Source organism: Diabrotica undecimpunctata, chromosome 8, assembly GCF_040954645.1.
Source record: "Diabrotica undecimpunctata isolate CICGRU chromosome 8, icDiaUnde3, whole genome shotgun sequence".
NCBI lineage: Eukaryota > Metazoa > Arthropoda > Insecta > Coleoptera > Chrysomelidae > Diabrotica > Diabrotica undecimpunctata.
Genome location: NC_092810.1, coordinates 24,559,468 through 24,584,834, shown reverse-complemented (window position 1 = coordinate 24,584,834; position 25,367 = coordinate 24,559,468).

Sequence of the window (25,367 nt, the reverse complement as noted above, 5' to 3'; positions counted from 1 at the left end):
TAATTGTGGAATGCTGTGTTTGATTGATCGGACAAGGGATGGGAGTTTTTGTTGCGAAATAAATGTTGTCTTTATCCCTCTTGATTTAAGGATTTTATCAGTGACACCTTTAATTTACAGAAGAAAAGCTTTCGTATGATGAGAGTCTGGGTCTTTGGGTTTAGATTAAGCGGGATATTGATCCCTGTGGATGCTCCTATGGACATTTTTCTAGCTGTAATCATTTTGGATGAGGGCTTGTTTTAAAGAAGAAAGCCTAGCGTTATAGCAAAGGCGTATGCATCTGGAGACAAAAGTATTGTTCACTTAATTAATTTGTAAATGTGCATGATGAGAGTTGGCATGCAAGTAGCAGTTGGTATAAGTGGGATTTTGGTAAACAAAGTGAGGAAAACCTTCGGATTGATGTTTCCTTACGAAAACGTCTAGAAACGGTAGGGATACTAGGATAAACAGGATACTAGAATGCATACCATTCAGATGGGTTTGAAAAGATACCAAAGCATCCCTGCCGTGGGACCAAATAACGAATGTATCGTCAACATATCGTAGCCAACATGTGGGTTTGAGCATTCGTGTGGATAGTGCTCGGGTCTCGGAAGTCTTCCATAAAGATATTGGCAATTACTGGAGATAGTGGAGAGCTCATTGGGGCATCATTTATTTGTCTGTAGAATTGATTTTGGAAGATTAAATAAGTATTGGATATGCAATTTTTAATGAGAGTTCGATTTGAGTTCGATAAAATGAAAAAAAATGTTCAATTTATGAATCTTTGCGTCAATCCCCACGTAAATGTCTCGTCAGTGAACCAAGTCATCATTACATGTATAAATGAACCATCCATCGTCCCCAGCAGCAGTAGTACAGTGAGTAATTAATGAAAAGTGTAGGGTTTGGGGGCTCAATAGACTGAGCCCTTTATATATATATATATATATATATATATATATATATATACACATATATACTGAAAACTATAGTTTTTGTTTTTATGTTATTAATTTTCAACTCCATACTGTGCTTTCTTCTGTAAGTACATTCATTAGTATCTGGAGTTGTTCTTTATTTTCTGCTATGATCTCCGGATCATCTGCATACCTTATGTTGTTTATTACAATACCATCGATTCTTGCTCCACCCGGACGTTCTTCTAGCGAAGATCGTATTATAATATTCAGCATATGCATTAAAAAGAATTGGGGACAGAACACACGGCTGAGTACACCTCCTTCAATGTTTAAGAATTTAGTGTTACCATTGTTTGTTCGAATGCAGTCTCTGTGATTCCAATACGTGTTACAAATGATCCTGATATCACCTTGTTTCAACCCACCTGTTCGAGAATTTTTGTTAATTTTTGATATTTGGTTCGATCAAAAGCTTGTTTATAATCAACAAAGTGTCGACGTTTCTTTTCACTTCCAAATATCTCTCTGCGATTAACGTTAGTTCCAGGATTGCATGTCTAGTTTCCGTACCCTTTCTGAAACCATATAATGGGCGACTTAAGACATTCATTGGAAATACGGTTAAACATCATCCTTATGAAAATTTTTGCTACATAACTGATCAGAGATACTAGTCCTGTCTGTGATCATTACATTTTCTGGTATTTTTTTATTTCCAATGTTTTTTGTTTGATCAGAAACGTTTGAGTCTCTAAAGTTATCCAATTCATACTTAATTATCTGTTTTTAAATATCTACTTCGTCACTAACTTTAAAAACAAAAGTTTCACTCAATATTGGAGCACAAATATACAGCAAATCTTCGTGAGATCCGCCCTTGATACCGTGAACTTGCTTGCTAACTATCGACGACAACCAGTCGATTTTTTTCTTTTTAATTTCGAGTGGACTGTGTGTGTGTGGGACGGATTGATGGACTGACATGTTCTTTCGTAAGATATATCAATAAAATTTATAGCTACAAGCATCATTTTTCTTTTAACTGCTTCTTTTAATAAAGGACAAATTGCGTAATTCGGATGACGAACCAACTTATTGACATTAGGTGCGTGTTTTCAATGTATTTTCTAGTAAATTTGTATCTTTATTCATCCAACAATGTATGTATATTGACAAAGATAATTTTTTAGTTATCAAGATATACAGAACGCATTTGGCATATTTTTAAAGTAACAGAATTGTTCTGTTCTAAAATAAGAGACCTAAAAACAAGCAGAAGCGTGTAAGAAATGTAGTAAGAGCTCACAATAGATTGGTATAGTATTGCAAAGATATATTCATATTGCAAAAGTAGGACGATTAACATAATGGTGCTTTCCGTTAGTCTTTTAAACAGTTTATTGTATACTTTTAGTTTCATTAAGTACAAAATCAACTTAAGCATCATCCCTCTTAAGTGTTAATGACTACTTGCCAAAAATCTAACCAAGAAAAGCTTATTTTCAAGGCGAGATGAAAGATAAAATAGAAAACATGTAGATCCCAAAACTAAAATAAATTATTACAAATATATTAAAAAGTTGTTATCTAGCTAACACATTATAACATTGCATATTTTATATCACGTGTAATGTAATCTTTTTAGATGTATTGCCCAAAAATAATCTTAATAGTATATTACTTTATGAGGCGGAGAAGCATGATTTTTCTTGACGCGCCCGATATTACGCGCCGAACGAAGTGAGCCGCGTAATAGAGGGCAAGTCAAGAAAAGTCGCTTCTTTGCCGAATAAAGTATACTAGTTTTTCTTCAAACATAGCAATTTTCAACCATAAATAGTACAATTCATACGCTATTTTTACTCGAAATTAACTGTGACAACTATCAAAGTCGTCTAGATGTTAGAAATTAAAATAATTAAGTCGTCAGTGGGATTTGCGTCTCCCTGGTTACAGTTGTTTGACAGTTGTTTGCAATTATTAAAGACAGCTTATTGTTGTTGCAACCGCAAGCGCAAATTTAGTGCGAAAATGGAAAACCTAATCGAAATTGAGTCCGCGGCTAATGATGCAGTAGCACGTTTGGGGCCCTCCAAGTCCGGAATAAAGTATCGGTTAGCGTACAAGCACTTCCAAGAGTGGTGCGATACAAGAGGAGTACGGCAAGTTACCGAAGACGTTTTACTGGCATATTTTAATATAATGGAAAATGAAAATAAATGGAAATCTTCTACAATGTGGTCACGATACTCTATGATAAAATCCGAGTTAGTTATTAGAAAAAATGTGGATATAAGCAAATTTTTAAAGTTACGTGCCTTTCTGAAAAAAACAAGCGAAGGATATACTGCAAAGAAGTCTAAAGTTTTCACTAAAGACGAGTTTGATAAATTTTTGTTTGAAGCGCCAGATTGAAGTATTTAGGATTAAAGGTAAAAAAAATTATATTGCAAAGCATGTAGTATACTCAACTAAATTATAAAAATATTTCAGATTGTTTTGTTAATTGGGGTTACCGGCGCCTGTCGATGCGACGAAATGGTAAAAATGAAGACTGTGGACATTGAGAATAAAGAAAATGTAACAATTATCAAAATCCCAGACAGTAAAACACGACAAATTAGATCTTTTACGTTAATTGGTCAAAACTACATTAAACTGTATAAAAAGTATGCACCACTGCGGCCTGAAAATTTCACAGAAAACCGATTTTTTATCAAGTACCAAAATGGAAAGTGTTACCGAAGCGTCATGGGAATACATTCGATCAGCGCAGTAGCCCAAAAAGTAGCTAGTTATTTAAATTTAAACGATGCAAGCACATACACGGGTCACTCTTTACGACGAACTTCAGCAACACTTTTAATTGATGGAGGCGGAAATCTAGAATGCCTCAAACGACATGGGGGCTGGAAATCAAGCACGGTTGCCGAAGGATATATAGAGGATTCAATAAGAAATAAGAACGATAATGCTCAAAAAATTTTAAACGATTCAATAAGAAATAAGAACGATAATGCTCAAAAAATTTTAAACCCTCATGATTCGCCAACATCGGGAATGATTGCTGAAAGTTGTTCTCGACCATCAGTATCATCAACAATTACCAATGCGTATCAAGAGTCGGGAACATTTTTGCACGGTTTCAATTTTGAAAATGCCTCATTAACTAAATGTACTTTTAATATTACTATAAATAAAAATGATGTTTAATTGTTGATAATGACATTTGTATTGTTGCTTTGTGACATGTTTCATATTGTTGCCATGACAACATATTTCCCTCCGCCGTAAAGAAATGGGAAAAAAAAGTGCTGCCGGCGGAGACATCAAACTTTGACAGGATCAAGTTAGATAAGTAATGTCATCATTATTTGACGTTTGAAAAAAAAAATATTTACGCATTTATAATCTTATAATACATACATATTTAAATTTTCTACTTCTAATAAAAATGAAAAACTTTGGAGCTAAATTCGAGAATACATATGTATTTTTTACAATATTCGTAACTTATCTTAATGTTAAATCTCTATAATAAATAGAATTTACTAGAGAAGATTTAGATATTATAAATATCGTGAATAATTTTATATCGCCAGCATTCGAACATATCAATATTTTCGTAAAGCAATACAATAAATATCCACCTACTTTATAAACTGTCTTTGAATTCGTTTGAACATTAAACATAAAATATTAAACATTTTCTTTTCAATATTGTTTTCAATTATAAAGACTGGCTTACTGCTCTGAAATACGGTGTAAAAATTAGATAATATCTGGTGGTCTGAGAAGTAACTCATTCGCTGATTAGGGTTCTGAGATCTCCCTCAGAAAAAAACATTAGTTCTGGATTGCCATGTCATGTCAATTTTAGTAGCTATTTTTGACAGCTGCATAAAATTTGACGAATTTTGTAAAAATACCGCCCAATACGTCACTAGGTTGACATAAGGCCCTAAACCTCTTAACTAGCATAGACTTGCCCTTTCGCTTAACATTTCACCTACTTCACGTTTCTCCATGATAGACTAAAGATATTCAAACTGTAACTAAAGTAATAATATTGAGATACGCACCACCCTCATGTAGAAAACTAATTACGTAATTAACAACCTTTTCTACGAAATATATCACTTGTAATTTCTGACACGGAAAAACCCAATCAAATATTGAACAATGGAAGATGAGCTATAACATGATAATCCTTTAGTGATAACATAATTTAGTTATAAAGTTTTAAGTAATAAGTAGTTTTGTATTTGAGTAACTACAAAGTTTGAGAAATATTTTTTAAAATTTTTATTAATAAAATGTATCAAAGTACCTGCTTTATGAAGAAAACATTCTCTATTTACGCTGACCCTGGACATTCATTACTATTCATTGTGTACCTACTAAGGGCATTTTTAAACTATCTTTTCTAAGAAATATAAATATATAAACCTACAACCTTTGAAAATGCAATTATCGAACCAAGTCGCAGAGAACTCACAACAACCAGATGCAAGAAAGGAGATTGGATGACAGAAGAATTCTTGGAAATGATGGACAAAAGAAGGCAAAAGAATATCAACATAACTCAGTATAAACAGCTGCATAATCGAATAAGAAGGAAAATAAGAGAAGCTAAAGAGACTTATTTCGCTGGAAAATGCCAAGAAATAGAAGACTTACAAAACAAATATGATAACTTCAATCTCCATAAGAAAGTTAAAGAATTAGCTGGGGTAGCAAAACAAAAAATCTCAAGCATACTAACGGGCAAACAAGGAAATATTTTAGTGGAGACAGAACAAAAATTAGGAAGATGGAAAGAATATATAGAGGAATTATTCCATGACCAGAGACAGGAAAATTCATATTAAGATAATCAGAGTAAAGACGAGGGACCCGAAATAACAAAGTCAGAAGTTATGCATGCAGTAAAGTCCATCAAAAATAACAAAGCTGCTGGTCCAGATGAAATACCACGTGAATTGCTAAAACTAGTCAATGAAAAAAACATAGATCTTTTAGTCCAACTACTGAACACAATCTGTTCCACAGGAATCATTCCACGTGAAATGCTGACATAAACATTTATTTGTCTAACAAAGAAAGTAAATGCCAAAGAATGTAGTGATTGATGATGTTGGACAAAGATGTTTGGATGTTAATCGAGATCTTTATGTATGCTTTATAGATTATAAGGCATTCGATAAGGTAAAACATGACCGACTTATAGAAATATTCAAAAACAAGAATCTGGATGTGAGAATGTAACATTGATATCAAATTTATACTACAGCCAACGATCAAATGTGAAAATTGGAAGAGAAGTGGAGATAAGGAGATGGATCAGGCAAGGTTGCATAATGTCGCCGTTATTGTTTAATGCTTATTCTGAAAAAATCATACAAGAAGCTTTGGTAAACGAGACAGTCGGCATAAAAGTGAACGGAAGTTTAATTAACAACATTAGGTATGCCGACGATACAGTCATAATAGCCGACAACTTGGAAGACTTGGAAAGAATAATGAACAAAATATTAAGATATAGTGGAAAATACTTACTTGGGAACGATAATCACAGAAAATAACGATTATACTGCAGAAATAAGAGTCAGAATTGAAAAAGCACGTGCCAACTTCGTGAAAATGAAAAAGATTTTATGCAGCAAAGATCTGACATTGGCCCTCAGAATAAGGCTAATTAAATGCTATGTACACAGTGTACTCTACTATGGAGCTGAATCATCGACTTAAACCGGAATACAATAAATCGACTTAACGCGTTTGAAATGTAGACATTTAGAAGATTGTTAAGGTTTCCATGGGTAGATAGAGTCAAGAATACAGAAGTGTTAAGGAGAATAGGCAAAAAGAGGGAAAATAAAATAAAAGAAAGGAAATTGCAAATATCTTGGACATGTGATGAGAGGCGAAAGATACAACATCTTGAGACTCATAATTCAAGGAAAAGTAGAGGGTAGGAGAAGCGTAGAAAGAAGACGCGTTTCCTGGTTGAAGAACCTGAGAGAGTGGTTTGGTTGCAGCTCAAGGAAATTGTTCAGAGCAGCTGTGTCGAAGGTCAGAATAACCATGATGATTGCAAACCTTCGTCGCGGAGATGGCACTTAAAGAAGAAGAAACCTACAACTTTGCTTTTTAACTTTTTTCCATTAGACTTGTAATTTTGCCAGAAATATTTTACCCCTTCCACTTCCCGACCTTAGATTGCTTGTAAATTACTTTTCCTTTAATTTTTGTTATATTTTCTTTCTTTTACAATGGTTTCCATCCTGTTATTTTTTTTTTGGTTACAAAAATTATCGGCCCTGGCCTATGTGAGGTAAATAGTCAATTTTAATATCAAATTACTGTAATAAACATAATTTAAGAATATATAAATATAATAAATGATGTGAATAACTTTATATCGCAAACATCTCAATATTTTCGAAAAGCCGTACAATATATATCCACCTACTTTACACTGTCTTCAATAAAGTCTGTGGATCGTTTGGACGTCTTAGAAATATGAAATAAATTCTTTTTCTATTTCTCGAATATTGGTAAATTATGCAAGAGAGACACACTCACGCCGATCAGGTGGGTAATAATAATTCAAAGTAATGATTTTAAATCGTGGGCGCCACATCCGGCTTGGCATGCCTAATAGATGCTTTTAAAATATAGAAACTTCTGATCTGTTTGACACCTGTGTTATTCGATAGGAATTATGCATACAACAAATTATACTGCCCAAACAAAACATAATGTCAACTTCTAAAATAGACTCACTATTGTATGTTTCGATTTTTTCCATATACATACATTATACGAGTATTTATCTTTGACAACACTGTTGGAATTTGGTTATGGATCATAAAATAACAACTTCCTATTGTCGATTTATTTGACTCTTAAAAAGCATATCAGATTCGTTGATATTAATTAGTACTCTTTAATTAACAAAATCATTAATAACGAAATCAGAAAAATGATAAGAGAGGCAAAACAAACTTACTATGAGGAAAAATGTAAAGAGATAGAAGATCTTCCGAACAAATACGACCTATTCAACCTTCATAAAAAGGTTAAAGAAATGACAGGGCTGCAAAAAAGACACCACAACACAACTCTTTTAGATAAAAATGTAAATACTATGATAACTACTGACGGAAAGCTAAAACGATGGAAAGAATATATGGAAGAGCTCTTCAATGATGAAAGAGGAAACTTACAAGATATAACTTGTCTTGTAAAGGATAGAGAAACAAGTATAGAAATTAAAAAGGAAGAAATATTGTATGCACTAAAGAACACCAGAAACGGAAAAAGCCCAGGGCGAGATCAACTACCTATTGATATCCTTAAAATAATGAGTACATGGATGTCCTCTTAAAGCTCTTTAATGAAATTTATCAGTTGGGTGACATACCCAATGAATGGTAGACCTCAACATTTATTTGTCTCCCAAAAAAGAAAAATGCTAGAGAATGTACGGACCACCGCACCATAAGCCTGATGTCTCACACACTTAAAATGTTTTTAAAGATCATCCATAAACGCATTTACCAAATACTTGATATGGATATTGAAGAAACCCAATTTGGATTCCGTAGAGGTGTAGGTATCCGTGAAGCTTTCTTTGCATTCAACGTACTGATCCAGAGATGCTTGGATGTGAACCAAGATATGTACGTCTGTTTCATAGATTATAACAAGGCTTTTGATAAAGTCCGCCACACAGAGCTAATGGACGTTCTCAAAGCAAAACAATTACAATACAATGACCTTCGAATTATAACAAATCTATATTATAAACAGCAGGCACACATCGATGGCGTCACGACAAAAAGGCATAAGCGCCAAAATTTATAAATTTATGTTTTGGTATCAAAATAAAATACATTTTACGTCCTATCGACTATTAAAATGACGCAGCTGTAAAAAATTCCAACTCTTCTAAAACAAGCTTTGAATTTTCTAACCGCCAAACGAGTTTCTTAAAAGATGAGACACCGAAATCAGTAAGCGACAAGATCCGTAGTGGAAGGTGGTGCTTACGTCTTGGGTCTGAAAACGTGGTTATATCAATAAGGTAAACAATAATTTGAAATATTATTAATATTTAATGTTTTGTTAAGCGTTTAGTTAGATTATTTATCTTGAGAAATCATAATATACCATAAGAATGTACAATTTTACCGACTGTTGGTTAGGCCTTTTCAGAAAAATTTTTTTCTGAACCGCCATTTGGCCATTTAAAATACACTATGACTTAGATTTGCCATAGAAAAGTTACTACTTAACCGACTTAAATAAGGTTTGAACCTAAATAAAATATATATTGACTTTGTTGTATATTTTTCTTTTTTTTTAATTTTAAAGTTATATTTTGGTAGTAATATTATTTTAAAAAACTAACATTTGAATGGCGCTTACTTCTTTTTTTTAATGGTTTTTAGAATGGTTTCTCGGGGGCACAAAATAATGAATCTTGAATTGCAATCCATTTGGGAAGATCAGAAAAGCAATGTGCAGGAATCCAGCGGAAATAATAAAAACCATGGTTCATTTTCCACTGAAAATGAGGTCCTCAATGAAGCGCTAAAGCATGATATTCTTTTAGAGCCTGTACTAAAAGACAATGAACAAGAACTCCAAATGCCTAGTTCTGTTCTAGATGATGATGCCATTGTGGATTTCAGTTTTCCTCAAGTCTAAATTTGAATATTGACAGCCGTTTATTTTCGAATATTGATGAAACTGCCGAAGAAGAGACTGATTTATTAACCTGTGATAAAAAGCTTGTACCTTACTCAGATAGTGATGATACTGATGATAGTAGTAATAATGCCGCAATAGTATTTAGTTCATTAGTTGATGATAAGATAGGTTGTAATGATTTTATACAACAAAATGATTCTTTAAACTCCGAATCAGATTCATCATCCTTGACAGTATTTTTTAAAAATGAGACTGAAATTGACAGCATTAGTTCTAGCTCACTACGTTCTAGCTCATCAACTGGTTCAATTTTCTGTTACATCGGTTCTTCGTTTCTATTAGTTTGTTTTGTTATTGATAAATGTTATTTTCTGTTATCAAATTTTGATTTGCATTTTATTTCTATTAGTTTTATAATACAACTTACTTAGTTATCAATGTAGAAAAAATGGTACGTTTTAATAGTTTTTGTTGTTTTTTACTTAATATATCGTGATAATTATATTAACTTTTATTTTTGTATTTTTTACACCAATATAACTCTAAGAAACTCATAAACATATTATTGTGTATTGTTTAATTTGTATTATTTTTACTTAATTGTTATGCTTTAAAATGAAAAGATTTATTCTCCATTTTTATTATAATTCCGTAAAATTAAAAGGCGTACAAGTTCCTAAGCGACATTTTTTGATCAAAATACTTTTTTCTAAATATGGTAACCGCCTTTCAAAAGGCTTAAACACCACAGAACCTACATTAAAGGCGTAAGCACCAAAATGTTAAATATCTCATGTTTATAATAATTGTTTTATAAATAACATATGGTAAGTCAGAATGCCTCAGTTCGATAATAATAAAATGCCAAAAAAATGTAAAAAAAGAAATATTAAGCGATATTAAACGTTTTTTGTGTCTCCTGAAAAAAACTGTCAATGGCGCTTATGCCTTTCTGTCGTGACACCGTCGACATACGCATTCTTAAACACATATTAGAAGAGTTCGAAATTAAAAGAGTAGTGCGACAGGAGTGTGTATTGTCACCACTACTATTCAATGAATACACTGAATATATTCTGAAGAAATTATGAAAAGAGCTCTTGAGGGAGAAACAGCAGTAATAAATGTTAATGGAACAAAAATTAACAACATTAGATATGCGGATGATACTATTATAATAGCAGACAACCTTCAAGACCTCCAAAAGCTAATAAACAAGATGGTTGAGTATGGAGAAGAATATGGATTATCAATAAACATCAAGAAAACTAAATTTATGAGGATATCAAAAACCCAAAATAATGATAAAAGCCTAACAATTAACGGTAAAACTTTAGAACAAGTTGAAAACTACAATTATCTTGGCACAATAATTAATCACACAAACGATTACTCCAAATAAATCAAAGTTTGAATAGAGAAAGCACGAACAAACTTCAATAAAATGGGAAAGGTACTTTGTGCAAGAGAACTGAAATTAGACTTGAGAGTTAGGCTGGCAAGGTGTTATATTTTCTCGACTCTGCTTTACGGGATATAAGCATGAACACTTAACGCTTCGACTACTAAAAAGTTGGAAGCATTTGAACTGTGAGTGTATAAAAGAATCCTGAAGATAACATGGACCGAGCAGTCATGAGAAGAGTCAACAAAAGAATGGAAATATTGGAAACCATCAAGACACGAAAGCTGCAATACCTGGGGCATGCTATGCGTAATGAAAGATACAACATACTTCAATTAATTATACAAGGGAAAATCCAGGGCAAGAGAAGTGTAGGAAGGAGAAGAATCTCATGGTTGTGTAACTTGAGGGAATGGTATGGGAAAGAAATGAATGGGAATGGGAAAGAAGCTAACTATTTCTGTAACACATAAACTTGATTTCTATCAGCCCAAATAACACGCAGGTTTCAGGGCAGGATATAGCACAAATGACCATTTGCATACCATAAAGATGTAAATGTGTATCGAGTACAACATAAAATTGGTATTTGCATTTGTCGAGAAGGTATAGTATATCAAAGACCTATCTTATTTATATCCTAGATATAAATACAGTGATCAAACAAAAATTCTATTACAATAAATCATTGTTTTATAAACAGAAATCTAGGGCATACGTATTGCTAATATGCGTGTCTAGTTTCAAAATACTTTTGTTGCACTTTAAGCCTGACCTTAAAGATTCAGCAGGTTTATATAAACATTATTTGGCCTAGTAATCGAGTCAGTTTGTCATAGATCAAAATGATATAAAAAGGTTAACAGATAAACAAATAGTAGTGGAAGCACTAAAGCAAAGCCGAATAGATTACGGGTATACGTCACTAATCAGAAACATTTATGAGATTGCTACATCAAGTATAAGACTACACAAAAACAAAGAAAACTTCAGTTTAGATCGAGGAGTAAGATAAGGAGACATTATTTCTCCAAAATTGTTCACGGCAGCTCTAGAATCAATATTTATGAACATTCATAGAGAAAGATTAAATCATTGCCTGAGAAAGCAGGATTAAAAATAAAATTTACATAAACTAAACTATTGACAGTAATACAAACAAATAGACACAAATATGTGGGACATGAGATCAAAATAGGCACAGACAGTCAAACACATACAAAAAATACAAAAATACAAAAACCAGTAGGCCTAACATGGGCAGCATTTAGCAAACTAATCCCTATTAAGCTCAATTCCCGTGTGCCTCCAGCGAAAGGTTTATAACCAATGTGTTTTGTCCGTACAAACTTAAGGAGTAGAGGCTTTCACGCAGACTCAAAAATCCGCAAATAAAACCAGAGTTACACAACGAGTTATGGAACGTGGAATGCTGAGTGTGAGCCTTCAAGACCACATAACAAACCAACAAACCAGGCAAATAATAGGCGTTTAAGCTTCATCAAAAGAATCACGACGCTTAAGTGGAACTGGGCAGGACAATTAGCTAGAACACAAGATGGATAGTGGACAAGACGAACTATGGAATGGAGGCCCAGAAACTATAAAAGAAGCCGAGGACGACCACCGACTAGATGTACCGATGACGTGAAAGCAGTAACGGAAAGTGGCTAAAATTAGTAGCAAATATTGGAAAAAACTGAGAGAGGCTTATGTCCAGCAGTAGACGTAATTAGCTGAATGATGATGATGATATCTGTAAAATCGTCAGTCTCAGTATACATTTCCACAACCAGAAGGCATAAATTCCACAAAAAACGCCTCTTTCATATTTCAAAATCTGTACACACGATATATCGGTTTTTGTAACCATTTTAAGGATTTCTAAATTACGGTGTAATATATGCCTCAGATATGTCGATTGTAACAATTTGACAACACAATATATCAGTGTTTTTTACTTTTTCTATTAAAAATTTACTTCTCCATTGGATTTTTCAATTATTTCTTAGGAATATAAATTGAACATTAATAGGGAAAGTAATACTCTTTCCTTACACCTCTTTTGATCACTATTCCTTCAGTAAGTTCTTTTTCCACTTATATTTTCAGTTTGATTACAACAGAGATGAGATTTTGAAATTGTTTTCTTGTGGTATGTCTATGTTAAATATTATCTTTATATGGGATTAAGCCACAATTGGTTGTAATAAAAATTACATTTTTATCGTTTTCGGAAATCGTTTTCAAAAAAGATTATTTTAAAAAATTTTGCGAAAATGTATAACCAACAATTTTGTTAATATGCTGTACGATATCGCTACCTTGGAAGAAGACCGTCATATCTCAAAAAAATGAAAAATGGCCCATGTTAGTGAACATATTTTAAATATTTTATATTTTTTATGTGATAACATCATAAAGTTAGTTTATGCCTATGGCATAAACTAACACAATACACATATAGCACAATACGATAATATAACACTTTCTGTGAAGAACAATGCATTATTTTGAGTTGTGTCAGTCTTGTAAAGAAGTTGAGGTTATGTTTAAAATGAGTTGTGAAGAATAATGCATTATTTTGATTTGTGTCAGTCTTGTAAAGAAGTTTAGGTTATGTTTAAAATTAATTGTAGGTTATAAAAATGTCTCAAGGATTTAGTGGTAGAGTTATGCTAAAATTGACTTCTGCCAAAAACAATGAAGAGAGTGTATTATGGACAGTTCAAGAATAAAGTATTTTTTTTAACTATAATTTAATGAAGAATGACAGTATTTTTTAGTTTTTACACTATAGCTTCCTGGTTTTTATTTTTATCTGACAAATCTTAATTTGTAAAAAACACGTTTTAATAAGGAAGTGAATTATCTCCAAACACCGAACAGATGTTTTTAAGAATAACGTCACAACTCAAAAATTGTATGACCTAAAATAGGATTAAAGAAGTATGGAACAGACTATAGCTTTTTAGAGGCTAGTACACACCAAAACCAAAATATTAGCCTGATCGCAGTCACAGACCACTAATAACTAGACATTTCACGCAGGTAGCTCAAGGTCAAACTAAACTAAATGTCATTTGTAGTACCGATACAAATCTTAAGATGTCGCTATACTCTGTCTATAGTCTATACTCTGCAGTTTAGGTTTAGAACCAAACTAAAAATTATAATTGTCAATGACCCCAATTGTCAGTATGTAATTGATTAGCGTCTTTCAGATGGTTATTATTCATTCGTCTGATTTGATGGTTATTATTGCAAAGAAATCAAACTAAATTGGTTTAATATCTCTGGGTTATTGTTAGCATTAACCTCAAATTAGTTTGTAAATTACAAATCACCTACCTCAGTGGTCTGTGTTCTAAATGTTTCTGACGTTCAGATAGTATTTTGCAGATTATTAATAATTAGTTACATATGGTTTTTCACACTAAATGTTGTATCCTACAATGTACCAATTCGTCAACAATTAGACATGCCTTTTCAAATCCTGATAAAGACATTATACATTTAGGAAGTGGCTTAGTGTTATAAAAAATTCTAATTTAGATATGATGAATTCCACAATTCCACTAAAGCTTTTAAAACAAAACGGATATGCCACAGGCACTTGGAAGATATGTTTGCTTCTACATGGAATCATAGCTTGTATGAAAATGCAATTCCCAAGAACAAATAGCTGATTGATTTTAGATTCCTCTTCTAATCTACATCCCAGAGGTATTTCAATGTTGTGTGAGGAAGCAAATGTAACAGAAAGTAAGTAACCCTGATATGTAATTAATAAAAATTATTTTACTTGAAGTGAATCATGGTACAAATTATTATATTAACTTTTTGTTTTAGTTGAAAGTTCTTCAACAAGTAGAGATGCACAATCTAGACACATGTTTCAATCATTTGAGATACTTTATGAAACTTTTTAGTTGCAGAACACAATTATGCACAGTTACCAAATGAAGAGATTTTAATTGTACAAACTGATGAGAGTAAGGATTTAAAAGGAAATTGTAGTTAAAATTTTATAATTTGTATTATCATCAGCAGATTTGTAAACATTCTCTAATATGATTAATTATAAAATTAACAGTTTGGTTAACCTTTGGATAGTGATATTAGAGTTTTTTATAAGTTTAGTTGCCTCCGTGTCATAGATCAGCTGGGGCTAAAAACTAGAAATAGGAGCTTGCCTGTGTTCATAATCTCCTATTGCTAAAATCTAACAAATATATATGAAGGTACTGAAACATTCTAGTACTTACAATAAATTGTTTAATACTCACATCAAAAAACAGTCTACTAAGTCTCTCACGCAGTAATGCCACTAAACGAAGGTTAATATAATAAATAGATTTTGCCTTGTAAGTATTGAATAAAGAAATTAACATTACATTTACTTTTAGGTGTTTCCCTTAAGAATATCACACTGCTGAAAATATTGCAGCAGTGTAAGATATCAAGAAGTACAATTACCCCTAAAAAGAAAAAATTATATGAAGCATTAAAACAACTACATCATAAATATTCTTTGGAAAGAAATAGTAAAAAGTCTTTTAAACGCAGACTGTTTGAAGCTAAAGAGTTTAATAAAGAAAATAAATTGGTTGAATTTCAGAACATTATTACAATGGCAGCTACGCTAATTCAAATTCAGTACAGAGAAAGCTGTAAAGCAAAAAAGCTAAGATGATTTACTCTTAATGAGAAATGTTTAACTTTGTCTTTATAAAAACATTAATATTCTTTCCAATCTATTTATTTTTCCCAGTAATTCAAGATTAAACAAATTTCTGACTTAAACTATTGGGGGCCCAGGAATTAATAAGTTAATATTTGAGTCACTAAAAGCAACAATATCAAAAATGGAAGGAATTGATAAGCATATAGCTATGATATTTGATGAAATGGCGATTATGCCAAGTCTTCGTTACAATGAGCATAGTAGGTGTATGGATGGTTTTGAAGACATAGTAGATGACAGAGATTCATATATAGCCGATCATGTTCTAGTTTTTATGGTAAGAGGTCTAAGAAAACAGTGGAAATCATCTATTTCATACCAATTTTGTAGCAGAGGTGGTGCAAAAACCCCTCAAATTAAAAACGTGTTGGTGGAAGTCATTTCTAATTCCTTATAAGCCTCAGCCTGCTATGCAATAAGATCTGTTTCGAAGGAAATCAATTAATCATCTTTGTTGGAGTCTCACCTTTGATATGGTCTTCTTTTTTGGGGTTCTAGAACAGCTGGCGCAATCTGATGTTGTTTTTAAATTTCAAAAAGAACAATACAGTATGTTTTTGGCCTGAGTAGAATAATATATTGAAGAAGCTACTCAAAACTCACGGGATTTTAACTCTTGCCTCTTTATATATTTTAGAAAGTGTTTGCTTAATTCGTAAACACCTACATGTTTTTCCAGCAAGACCTAATCATGACTACTCCACCAGAAATTCAACCTTTGATTTGTATTTACTGAACCCGTCCACTGAGTTGGAACCCGTAAAGAAATCTATATTATATTCAGCAAAAAAATTGTACAACCATCTCCGTTTACAACTTAAATCTTTAACTTCTTTCCTTAAGTTCCGTAAAAGGACAAAAACCTATCTGTCTGAAAGACCATGTTATTCAGTAGAAGAGTTTCTGAACGAATAGCTTTATGTATACAAGTAACTAAAGTATTTGTATAAATATATATTTCAGTATCACATGCAACCTAAACTATGCAATTTGCAGTTTATTTAAATTTTGCAATATATTGTGTATTTTATTATCTTTTATTTTGTGATATTGACGATTTATGTAATTTCAGTAAATTTAAAATTGTTATTTTTCTGACTTTTTGTAAGCTTTGTCCATAAAATTGTACAATTTTCAGTGGTAATAAAGCATATCTCTATTGTATTCTAAATTTATATACAAAGTTGTTTTACATGTATTAAATAAATAAATAAATTATATTTTGTCTTCTTTTTTTTTTAATTAAATTTAAATATTTTAAGCTTTATTTAAATTTTCCCACCAAAATTAAATTTTGAAATTCCCGCGTAATTTCTCGCTTCAATTAGTTCCGATACAAATCTCTTGGAGCGCTGAATTTCATATCTAACTAAAATATTGTCGTGAAGCATCTAGAGGTAGGTGATTTGTGATCGCAGTTATGGATACAATTTTATAATATTTTTAAAATTCATCGATTTTTTAAATGGCCATTTCTGAAAATTGTCACATTTTGATATATGACGGTCTTCTTCCAAGGTAGCGATATATTTTTGTTAATATTACATTATCACTGAGGTAAAAACACATTGATCAGTAATAGATTTTCTTTAATATAGCCTCTTTGTTGGGTTTTTTTATTATGTCGAGCATTGTAAATGCAGGTTACAGAATTCTTGCACACCTGTGTCCAGCCTACACACAACAAAAACCGCACTATTCGATCGGAAATAGGTATGAATTCATTCATTGATTACTGTGTTCAAGCTTCTTAATTCAAAAAGTATGCACGCTATATTACTAGAATACATTACAGTTTATCTGAGTGTTTTAAAATGTATAAAAAGAACTTAATATGGCTACTCTCTACCCACCAATTTATTTAAAATTTTATAGTTCTATTTAGGAGGCTTATTGAAAAATATATTACTCACAACTGTTCGCTGCTGTCTTTATTATTCTCTTATATAGTCATTTACAGTGAGGTGCGTAAAATGACGTATTTTCGCCAAGATTGAGACAAGTTACAATGCCATTCAATAACGTATATGTAGTTAGATACTGCTATAGTCTGCCAAATATTAGATGGAAGTAGTCATCCGAAATCACGACGTGAAATGCAGCCATCTATTATACAAAAGATGTAATCCATCTTCTGTATAATAGAGAAGTTCTCCTAAATATTATAAAAACTATCGAAAACATCTACCAAAACAACAAAATGGAAAAATAGATGGACAACTTACAAAACCTATAGAAATAACCAGCGAAATAAGACAAGGGGATTCATTGAGCCCCATGCTCTTCAATTTGATCATGGATGAAATCATCAAAGGCGTTAACAAAGGAAGAGGATACAGAATGGGAAACAAAGAAATAAAAATACTCTGTTATGCAGACGACGCAATATTGATAGCCCAAGATGAAGATAGTCTGCAAAGACTGGTCCACAGATTTAACATAAGAGCAAAACAATTTAATATGACAATCTCATCTCAGAAAACTAAAACAATACTAGTCAGCAAAGAACCAACCAGATGTAAAATAGAAATTGATGGCATCAGTATTGAACAAGTAATGAAAATAAAATACCTGGGAATTATACTGTCTAGCTATGGATACCTGGACAAAGAAGTGAGAGATCAAGTACAAAAAGCAAATACACTGGCAGGATGCCTTATTAACACTATACAGGGTGGCGCACCGAAAACGAAACAGATGCATTTACTGGCAGATGATTCCTTTAAAATAAAAACGCTTGGACCCGTCGATTTTGTTATCGAGGGGGAAACAAAATTGGCATAAAATCACATTAACATAATCACATAACACTAAAATCTTAAATGGAAAGGGGGGTCGAATGATCCATCATTTAAAAGATCTTTCAACTCCCTTTACAATGATGTAAAATTCAATTTACTTCAATTTTCAGTAAAAATTACTTCAATTCAGTAGTTTTGGAGATTTATTGATTTAAAGTTTAAATATATCATCGTAAGAGGAGATCAATACATAGCAGCAAAGTTGTTAAAAAATAAAGAATGAACTGACCTGTCAGCCGAGTAAATGTTGAAAATGACCACCATTACTTTCCATGCAATAATAAAGATTTTGCTGAAAACGTTGCTGGACATTTTGCAATATTTGAGGAGTAATTTGATGGCACTCATTCACAATTCTTTGTCGTAAATCTTCTAAGGATGTTGGCTGAGTAGCATAGATTTTGCTTTTTAAGTAACCCCACAAAAAGAAATCCAAAGGTGATAAATCTGGCGATCTTGGGGCCCATTCAACGGCACCTCTTCTACCAATCCATTGACCTGGAAAGGTCTGATCTAAATAATGCCGAACTCTTAATGCGTAATGTGGTGGGGCACCATCCTGTTGGAACATCAACATATCCTCAACGTATCGACCATCATTCTGATTTTCAATTCTATCTGTTAGCGCAGGATCTATGGCATTTTGCAGTAATTCCAAATACATTTCACCAGTCAAATTTCCAGGTAAGAAAAAAGGACCAACCAAATGATCGCCAAAAATGCCAGCCCAAACATTTAATTTTTGTGGCTGCTGTGTGTGTACCTCATGGTAAATTCTGGGATTAGAGTCCGACCAATATCGACAATTATGACGATTTACTTCGCCATTTAAAAAAAAGGAACATTCGTCGGAAAAGCAAATGTTAAATAAAAATTGTTCATCGTTTGTAATTCGTTCACTCATAACTTCACAAAATTCTAATCGCTTATCAAAATCGTCTTCATTAAGTTCTTGTACAAGGTGAATTTTATACAAATGAAAATTATGGGCCTTTAGAATCCGTTGGATAGTACGTCGACTAACACCACACGAAGTTTGCAATTTGCGGGTACTTAATGTAGGATCTACAATAACTTGCCCTAAAACCCCCACTTCTGTTGCTTCGTTCCTTATAGGATTTTCAATATTTGAATATTATTTCAATAATATTCAAATTTACAATATTTTATTGGCGACTGATCCAGTTTCCCGAAATTTAGCTACAAGTTCTAGAACATATTTTCGGTGCACATTATTGTTCTCATGTCGCTCATTAAAAATTTGTGGTGTTCTATTAGCGCACTGATTATTTCCGAAAAATATTTCAATAATTTCAACCCTTTCTGCCGTGGAATATACCATGGTTAATTTATGTATAAAGCAATAAATGATATTTTAACAACAAAGATTGGTCAAATCAATCGCAAACTAATGTACTATTTCCTATTTAAAATAAGTACGTGGCATTCTCTACTTATCTTTCTTCAAGAAACAACTTTTTTTGTCACAAAGGACACTTCAATTGCTATTTTTATTATTAATAAACCATGGGCGTAGTAAATAAAAGCATTTACTTATCAAGAAAATGCTTTTACTCAAATTTCTTCTGAAAGAAGTACAAACTAATTTGATGTACCTATTAAAGTCTACTTTAAACTTTAAATCAATAAATCTCCAAAACTACTGAATTGAATACATGAAATTTACATCGTTATAAAGGGAGTTGAAAGACCTTTCAAATAATGGATCATTCGACCCCCCTTTTCATTTAAGATTTTAGGGATGATGCCACCCCCGCTTAAGGGGCTGCAAATGTTAAAGTGATTTTATGCCAATTTTGTGTCCCCCTCGAAAACAAAATCGACGGGTTCGAGCGTTTTTTCAAAAAAGGAATCATCTGCCAGTAAATGCCTCTGTTTCGTTTTCGGTGCGCCACACTGTATAGCGAAACACACCCATTAACACTGAGATGAAGTCAAGAATTTATAAAGCCAATGTAAGACCAATAATGACATATGCCTCAGAAACAAGACCCGACACAGCCACACCGCAAAGGGTACTGGAAATGGCAGAGATGAGAGTACTGAGAAGAATTACAGGAAATACGCTGAGGGATCGAAAGAGAAGTGAAGACATTAGAAGAAAATATAACATACAGTGTATAAATGAATAGACACAAAATAGAAAAAAGAATGAAATAACCACATAAGCCAAATAGAGGAGACCCGTGTCGCCAAAATAGCAAGAGATAAGTCACCAATCGGCAGAGGATAGAGAACTATCGGAAGACCGCGTAAAGTATGGAGTGACAACCTTCCATAGAGGCATTATTCCGCCAATGAACAAGTAGAATCGCTTATAAAGAGGAAGAAGAAGAAGAAGAAAAGCTTTTTAATCTAAAATACATTTCTAGATTTATCATTCCAATTATAAGCACAAAAGCAATAAAGCTCCTCAGCTTTATTTTACGTAATATCCCAACACATTCAGTAGTGTTTGAACACAAACTAATTTTCATTAATCCTTGCGTTTTATTGCACCTTAATTATTTCCGATTTATTTATTAAACATGCATATTTTTTACAAGTAGCTTCTCGTACTAGCCGTTATTTACTGGCTAGTATATCCGTCCATTCAACAATCTTTATTCGTACACATTTTGACGCCAGGTTTTTACTTACACTATTTAATGAGTATACACTGAGTGCGAGGATGCGACAGGGAGTGGTTGTGACTTAACTTTTTTTTTCATAACGCTATGTTTATTGGTGGAAGATTGCTGTAAAGTGTCGAACAAGGTCGTAGAGGAAAGCTGTTGTCTATTTACTTGTAATAAAACCGTAAGAGTTTATAGTAAGTAATTTTAACTACCGTTTGTTTATTGTTTATGAACCGGTATTGAGACGGGTTGAAAGCTTACAAAATCATAATGGGAATACCACCTACTACGAGAACGGCCTATAAAATAATATTATTTTTAAAGAAGCTTTGGGAAACAGTAATATTACTGTTTCAGTGAAAAACAACCACTGTTTTCATAATAAAATGAAAACGCTTAGGAAATAAAATTTACAGATTAATATTATTTGTGATATTTTTTATTCTGTGATAATTCTGCATTGTAAAGCTTTTGCCAGAGAGGCTGGAAATTATCAATCACTCACTCGTGTCGCTGTAAATGACCGTTTTGGAGTGTAGGTTTTCCTTATCACGACGGATTTGCTTGACTCTACCTTCTACTTCACTTTTGTAATTAAGCCCAGGGTTGCTTTTACTTGGTGGGTGAAAGCGACCCCTTCTCGATTGTGAAAAATTATAGGTATAGTTTATTTCACGAAAAATGGTTGAGTGCTTAATGATTGCAATAAAACCCGACCGCAAGTACCCCAGCTAAGTCAACATTAGTTGAGCAGGTAAGTATTCAGGTAAAATTGAAGCTACTGTGGAGTGTCGTTATCTTTTGTTTGTATAATAAATTCCTGGTAATATAAAAACGATTAAAAAATCGTATAAAATTATAAAAACGATTAGAATACATTTTATTTCATAAAGTTGTAAACATTTTAACAGTGAGTTTCACTATCAATGGTTAATCTTTTAATGACCACAATAAATTTGTTGATCGTTAAGTATTTCCTGGAATAACTATACAGGTTCTCTCTATTCTGTATAATTTGTAAAAGTATATAAAACCGATGAGAAATTTTTAAATATACATTTTGTTTCATTTAGTTGAAAGTGTTACCAGTGTTATACCTATTTATACCTATAAAACAGCATTATGTGGCGTCCGTGGAAAAACATTGATGGTGCTTCTTCCAGTGTTCCAGCAAAGGAAATGTATTTATCTGCTGACGCTAGAGAAATCGTAAAAACAATATATAGTTCTTTACTTACAAGAGGACTTACTGCTAATACTGCTGCCAGTGAAATATCTGATTTAACGAAAATACCTCTAACCACAGTGAAAAGAATTACATCAAATCCCATTAAGTCAAGAAGGAAGCGTAAGGATGCCGGTTCTACCAAATGTATTGACGAAAGTGATAAGGACTTAATAAGACGAAAAATTTACACAATGTACGAAGAACAACGGATACCTACATTAGATGCTTTAAAACAACGGCTTACTAATGATGATATACAAATAAACTGTAGCCGCATTCGTCTTTGGAGGATTTTGTCTAAAATGGGCTTCAGATATCGTACAATTGACAAAAGGCAAGTGCTTATGGAGTCCCATCGTTTACAAAAGTGGCGTACTGAATATATAACTTCCATAAGAAAGTACCGTACAGAAGATCGACCAATAATTTATATGGACGAGACATGGTTTTACACGAGACATGGTTTTACACGAGACATGGTCCGATTATTCCAACAGGTGTCAAACAAAAGCTCCATCAAACAAAGGGAAAAGAATAAAAATTTAACATGCAGGATCAGAAAATGGTTGGGTCCCAAATGCCTTATGGCTTTCTGCAAAGAACATTAAAGACTCCTGCGTGGACTACCAAGAGGATACAACGGCAGAGCTTTTTGAGCAATGGTTTAAGAATTGTCTTATACCTAACCTTCCTCAAAATAGTGTGATAGTAATGGACAATGCAAGTTACCACAGTCGTCAATTACATGTCTCCAAGTGCAAATAACACGAAAATTGTAATTCAAAACTACCTGTTAGAAAACGATATATATTTTGAAGAAAGTTATTTAAAAAATGAACTGTTAGAAGTGTTAAAATCATTTTCTATTAAAAAAGTATATGTTTGTGACGGATTGGCCGAGGACATGGGACATACAGTGTTACGGCTTCCGCCCTACTATTGTTTATTTAATCCCATAGAGCATATGTGGCACCAACTAAAGTCAAATGTTAGGTCACAAAATGTTTCTCCGAGTTTAAGTGGTAGTGTAGTCGAATTATTAAGGAAATGTGTTGATGATATCTCCCCAGAAAGTTGAAACAATTCAGTACGCCATGTAATGAACGTAGAAAATTGATATGTTACTTTTAATCACATAATTAAACCAATTGTTAGATATTATTGTTGAAGAGGATAGCGACAGCGAAACAGAATTAGGTATTTAGGAATTCATAAATATATTTTGGTTATTTTGGGTATTTTTTTTTGTAAATATTAACTTGTATATATTTTTCTATATTTTTTTTTCATTTCATCTATTTTTTGTACATTATGTATTCGTTTGTATGTATATACTGTAAATAGAACTATTATTACTGTACATTTTTAACGATATTCGATTAGGAAGAGCAAAAACTTTTAAACACGCCAGTTTTTTGCTGACAGTCCTAAGCCTGTAAAAAGTGTGAAGGAAAGTACCTTTCTGAATTTAGATCCATATACTACAATTATTCACGTAGAACAAAAAAACTACTTTCTTTATGTTAAAAATTGTTCAATTAACAAGTATATTCACTTGAACAACCTGAAAATACCATATGAAATAATTTAATAAATTTTTATAATCGTGTATTACACAGCTACCAATGAAATATATTAAATAACAATTTTTCTGAAGTGAGACCCTGTGTACTTCGGTAGTTTATTGAGAGACTCTTGTATACACAAAAGGATCAACTCAGGTAACCATTAAGCACTCAACCATTTTTCGTGAAACAAACTTTACAAAATAATTTCGGAAATGGATAAACCGACTAATTCTAAGCAACTTTTTTTCTATAGAACAGTTTTTTTAACAAATTCAATACTTTTTGAGTTATTTCCGAGTGAAAATAATTATTTTTCAAAATAAAAACCAGGTTTTCAGACGGTTTTTTACAGATAACTCAGAAAGTAAGTATTATATCGACAAAAAATATTCTTAGCAAGAATGTAGCTTATAAGAAAACTAAAAACATGGTGTATATGTAAAGTGTATAGACTCAATAGAATCTGATGAAAAGTAGGTTCTTATTTGTCAAATTCCAAATCGAATATTTTAACGTGAAATCACCGAAAAATGAAGCACTTTTCGGGGAAAACTCACCAAAATTTTTTAAAAGTGTTTAAAAACTAGCTTTATTTTTGTTTTTTAAAACAGTTTCTAGCAACAAAACTAAGCCAGTTAAGGTCGCGGCATATTATCGTGCACGTATAGTTTCCGGCACGTAGCATTTCCACTCCAGCAATTGGGCTGCGCGTTCACATTTTCATACATAGAACGTTTCAGTTTGGTTCGGTGAATATATGATCTCGCTTTTCTTAACAAAAATTATGTGCAATTGCTCTTCTTTTTAACGATGAAGAATGAAAAACTGTGTTAAAAAGAAGGTTTGAAGTACATCCAATGCTAAGAGAAAGGAAGAAGGAATGTGAATACTGGACTTTATACAGAGAATTAATTGATGACGTTGAAAAATATTATGGATATTTTAGAATGAATAGGATTCAGTTTAAATATGTTTTAAATTTAATTTCACCTTAAGTTAAAAAACAAAATACTACATTTAACGAAGCCATACATATCAAACCAAAAAGTACACACCAACACTTCCGTACAAAAGTCCTAATTGTTTATCACTTCCGTGATTAATTGTCACAAACCAATAAAAACACATGCATAAATGACAAAATAGCCTCGAAAATTATTTTTTTAAATACTCTGTATCAAAATCAAACAAATACCTAAATAAACAAAGGGGAAAACGACGGACATCTAATTCACATTATCCTTACCAACCGGTTACGACTCTGCGACACAGATGTCGCTATTGCGTCTGTTTCGAAGCCATTTTAGTGTTGCTTCTTAAAGACAGGAAAGATTTATTTTTCACGCT